Source organism: Cyprinus carpio, chromosome A18 (assembly GCF_018340385.1).
Source record: "Cyprinus carpio isolate SPL01 chromosome A18, ASM1834038v1, whole genome shotgun sequence".
NCBI lineage: Eukaryota > Metazoa > Chordata > Actinopteri > Cypriniformes > Cyprinidae > Cyprinus > Cyprinus carpio.
The window spans coordinates 24,066,819-24,072,818 of NC_056589.1; positions in this window are offsets into that span (position 1 = coordinate 24,066,819).

Below are 6,000 nucleotides of genomic sequence, written 5' to 3' on the forward strand. Positions count from 1 at the left end.
TGGAGGATTTTTCTGAAGAACAGTGCTCAGTTTAACCGTTCAGAACAAACAAGGGACTCATGAGCAACCGTCACCAAAAAAAAAAAAAAAAAAAAAATGTTTGAACTTTTTATAATAGTTGTGTCTGAGTCCCTCAATTGTCCTCCCCAAAGTTTTGAATGGGGTTATTTTAATAATTTCAGCTATTTTTTTTTTTTCTTGTGGACTAAATGTAAACAACTTTTATGTAAAATATCTTATTCAGGACAGTACTAAATAAAAAATAACATGCATTTTGTATGATCTCTCTTATTTTGTTAAAATTATTATTATTTTCACAGATTCTGCAAGGGGTTCCCAAACTTTTGCATGCCACTGTATATATTTTGCATTATGTTATATATATCATTATGCAACACCAAAAAAAAGTTTGTGAATGTCTGAGTTTTTCAAGTTCGAGTAAAAGTCCACTCGAATATGGAGTCCAATGTTAAGTCAGTAATCAGTACTAAAGAAATAAAAAATAAAAAACTTTTTGCTCACAGTCTAATATTGACAAAATATGAAAATCAAAAACTGAGAGAAGCTATTTGATAATTATATATCCAGCATTTTTGTACAAATGTGTGCTTGATAGTTGTAACTTTCACAGGCATGTAAAAGAACACAGTGGCATCTCTGTGAGCTGCACATAATGAGAGAAAATAGCATTAAGATGGCTCCGAATCAATAACCTGAATCCAATGGGGGTGTCAAATCTGAACCGGACTTGGTGCTCAAATACGATAAACACAATTTATGGACCACTCCATTCAGGGTTTAATTGTGTTACCTTGTTTTTACCAACCCAACCTCATTTATAAAATTCATGTACAATCACATTTGATCCTAAATACTATGAATTGTATCATTAATATATTTCATATGCACAAATGAGCAATATTAAACTGCTTTACGTCACTGAAATCAATTTATTTATATTATTTCCTGTTTTTCTTGACCATTGACAATGAGTGCTGTACTACTTCTGAACCATAAGGAGATATCTGTGGGTGTTCTGTAGATGGAGTTGATGCACACATTGCACTTGAATTTGAATAAATTCAAATGTATTCTCTCAATAAATTGCAAAAAATATGAATTGCAATTTTTTAAGAGAGATTTAGGATTTAGGAATATATTTGTGCATACAGACGTTTTATAAAACATTTCAGAGACTATGGTAAGTTTTCTTTTAGGACCATTATATGTACATCTTTATAACTGAGGCCCCAGATATTTAACAACTGTTACACCTCCCATTTTTGGTGCCATGTTAGTGGCACATGAAGTTGCAAACTGTTCACTAAGATTTAGAGGGATGTTTAGAAAAAGGGTCAGAGATTACAAGAGCTAGACACAGAAAGAGAAAGAAAAACGCTCAATTTCTCAGTGTCTTTATTATAGCACAATGTGTTTGTGATTTCAGTCCACACCATGGGGTGAATACCACATAAAAGCACGTTTGATATGTCCGAGTTAAGCATTTGAATGCTCTCTATCTGGGTGCAGGAAAGCTGTGACTAGTCTCTCTAAGCGCTGCCCTCAAGAAACGCCTCTGGCACCAAGCAATTCAAACTCACAGGAAGAGGTCAGGAATATGACTTGCTAAAAACATATGCCATGGACAGCGAAAGTCTGAGTGGCCAAAAACTTTCATAGACAAGGTGTCACACATCAGTATACAATCTCAGCGAAGATCATGAATATGTAAAAGCATTGTTCTGCGTGCTGCTAATTCCTCAGACCACTGAGATGTGCCCTGCTTATTCAAGTCAATTCTCCAGCAGCTATTAACCCCCAGCTGTTCATATGCCATTAGATAACCATCATCTTAATAGATGTAAACAAAATCTGCCAGGCTGCGTGTTTCAGGAAGGTGCAGCAATTTGCAGGGCTCAGATTCAGTGGCATCCGCGATGACATTTGGAGTGACTCATTTCGTCTGGCAAACAATCCTCTGCCTCTCTCCTGGCAAAAACCTTGAACATACTCAGTCACACACACAATTCAATCATGTGTGTTATTTTTCTCAGAGTACAAAGTTAAGGATTAAAAAAAAAAAATAATCAAATATTTATTTAAATGATTGCATCATTTTTTTTTTTGTAGTGTGGAGAGATTAAGTTATTTTTTTTTTTCTTTTAAATTAGATTGAGCGCCGTATCTTTTATCTTATGTGAGTTGATTAGTGTACTCAAACTCAATCAGATTCTATCAAACGCTCGTGTAAACCAGCATAATGACAAGCAACCGAAGCCAAGAGTATACGCACATCCATGTGATCCAGTGCGGCTTCGGAGAAAGTGAGTTAAATTGCGTCCACGGCGGTGGTTTGTGAGTCCTCAGTGGATGGGAGTGATGAGCAGAAATCTCGGCCATGTTTCATTTCACATGTTGCTATGAATAATTCAGCAGTAGATTACTCCATCACACTCGTGGTCTCTGTGCCTGCATCTCTACTCTCATTGAAAAAGCCCAAAACAACAGAGTCCCTGACTCTAAACCCCTGTAACACACAGATGTGTTGAGCCACACACCTTTGTGCATATATCTACAAGCTACGGAGGGAACATAAGGTGTCTAGTTATAGTATATGCTAAAGTGTGAGTGTGTGCATCTTCTGGGAGAACACTGGAAATGATCTGATTGGATGTGTTTGAAGAGGCTGACTGTATAAGTCCCTATGTAACGTGATTTAGAGGACTTGATTTAGAACAATGTGTGCAGACTCTGATAGGTTTGTATTAGATTGTGTAAAGGGTCCTGTAGAGTATAATTGTGCTAGACTGGTTCCATCTGTCCAACTGTTTTCTTTGCATCTATGATGGAATTCCCCAAGAAAGTGCTATGCACTTACAATGGATCCCTCTGTCAAGTGCATCAAGTATTCATAACGCGAGTATGGACTGCAAGAGACGTGCAAGGTTGTTTCCACCACGGGGAGTTTCTGTGATGGAAAAGGATGACTACTAATGGCCAGAGAGGCTCCTGTGTGGGGATAGAAGGTCATAAATCAGTCTTAAACTGTCAGATAAACACCTTATTATGGAAGGATTGTATCTAACAATCACACAATAAATCTCAGATGGTTTTTAACCACCTGAAAATATTGATTTTCGCAGATTCAAATAAGGATACTTGCAAGAACTTTTTGAGAATATTTTGACATGCATAACACCCTTTCATGGAAACTTGAGATAATTTACACAACACTACAAAACTGTTTGATATGTTGTGCAACCTGAATCAATGAGGCTTTACGTACAACTCTAAAGTTTAGGTTTGTGTTGTAAATACTTTTAATTATTATGACTTCACCATCTCGTATGAATTATTACTTCTTGGGGCTCACAGAACCGAGTGAGACACGTCAGATTTAAATCTATACAAGCAGGGATAATATTAGAGTCAAAAGCAACACACAAAAAAAAATAAGAAAAAAAATAAATAAATAATAATAATAAATAATAATGCTTGTTCAAATTATGTGGTTGAAATGAACCGAAACAACAAAATTCTTGATTTTGATTTTTTTTTTTTTATTTCCATAAAACATTTCCATTATGTTCATAAAATTTTATAAAAATTAAGTGAAATGAATCATTTTGTGTTGGGACTGCATGAATAATTTTTGTTGGTTGTTATACATGTAATAGTGAGTTATGTTGGAGATTTAGAAGAGGTTTGGAGATAAGAAAACATTTTTGAGGTTACCACTGAGCAGAAGAGTAGCGCTCATGCTTAGGGCGTTAGCGTTTAATGCCTCACTCAGTGAGCAATACAGTAACTGTGCTAATGCTAAATGAGATCAGTCTTCTTTGCTCAAACCTTACAATATATATTACTACTATAATATTGTCATTAACATGCCAACTGTATCTAGCAACCAATCTAAAAATCTCAGATGCTTTTTAACCAACTTCAAATAATGATTTATGATTCTTCATGATTTTTCCATCTTGTATGAATTATTAATTTCTCATTGGACTCGTTTTGATCAGTCAGAATGAAATCTGTGCAACCATGAATAATATTATAGAAATAAAAATAATACATAACTTACATATTGACTTACATTTTGAACTTAAATCTTTTGAATGGCTTCAGGTGACTTGGAATACTTCATAAGCATATGGACTATTTTTATGGTGCTTTGTCTTTTTTTGGAGCTTGAAGATTTCAATTATAATACATTGGATGAACTGTACCTATTTCATTGCAGTCATTTAGATTGGATGCAAGTGTATGCTTGGGTTGCATCATGTTCATTCAAACCCCCAAAAGACACAAAGATTTTTAGAATCTAGAGTTCGAGTTCCCATCAGTAACCAAGAACGTCCTCCTCATCTGTCTATATGGACTTACATCAGGCGAATGATGAGGAAGGGACGTGGGAGTCCGTCTCAAAGTGATGTGCACTTAACAGCAGCAGGGTGTTCAGGGTGAAAGGTTTTCCAGCAGATTACACTCTGCACGTGTGACCGCTATGACAGGAGGGTTGACTCAGCACCTTTCACAGATGTTCCACAGATGCCTTCCATCAGTAAAGCCCCTCTGCTCATAAAACCACTCACCACCCACTTTACGACAGGTCTGTGTACGGGCCACAGGCGTGATTATGATCTTGTTAAAACCAAATGAGGTGAAAATGCAAAGATGATGTGGGGATGCAGCAGTAAAAACAATCCCGCAAATCCATGATTTGATATGATATACAGTGCTGGGAGTGAAGATGCATATGTATGCGGCCACGTCATGTTGAGTGAACCTCTCGCAAGGTCATGTTTGAACCGGTTTAGTACTGTCATCAAATCAGCGTAAAGAAAGTAAATAAAGTTCCATTAACCTTTTGCACAGCTTGTGTTAAGAGTGCCAGTATGGCAGATGGTAACGTTTATAATTAATCTAAATTCCAAAGAGCCAATCACTGCCCTTTGATTTCAGGATTAGGGTTCTGATTAGTTGACAAGAATGTTCTAAAAGCAACAAAGAACACTTGTGTACATCATATTATGCGTAACACTACATCAACCTCACCTCATTCTGGCTCATGCAAAAAGATGTGCACATCTTTTCTAAAGTAACAGTAATTGTGAGGATGATTTCCTCATCTAATGACACATAACATTTGAAACATGCATCGCATCTGCATAAACTGTGGGGTTTCAAGGAAGATTTGATGACATTTGTGCATATTGGCTACACTTTGTGTGTAGCTGCACAAGCTGCTACATAATTATATGTGTAGATTATGAGGAGATGCACTGGTATTTATAACACTGCTTTTAAAATGGTTAGGTCCAGTCCTGGATGCTTATTGGTCAATACACTGTAGCTGTGCTAATATAAATGATACAGTAACAGCTGTGATATGAAAAACATAATAATTTAGCTACTGTACTGTACATGACTGTATGCCACTTAAAGGGATAGTATACTCAACAAATGAACATTCTTGTCAAATTCTCATGTTGTTCCTAATCTGTATGATTTGCTTCTGGGAAAACCAAAAAAGAAGTTTATCTGACCTACTCTCTGCCAACAGTGGATGGTGACCATCCAAAAAAAAGAAAAAAGAAAAAAAAAAAACACCATAAAAGCACTAACAAAAATTATAATATCAACAATTTAAATTGAAAGTATAAATATTCTTAGCAAATATAAAAATGCATTACTTAAAAAAATTAATAATAAATAAAAAAAAAAAAAAAAAAAAAAAAAAAAAAGTCATTGTGAAAAAATAGAGAAAGAAAAGAGAGTTTATTTAATTTATGTCAAAACAGACTGATTATTTTTAGTTGTTTGGTTGGTAAGATCGTAATGTTTGTAAAACTTTTCTTATGCTCACAAAAGCTGCATTTATTTGATTACAAATACAGTAAAACAGTAATACTGTTAAAAAAAAATTATTTGAAATAGCTTTTATATTCAATTTTAGCTTTCCATTTTAATATATTTCAATTTGAATTTTCAGCAGGC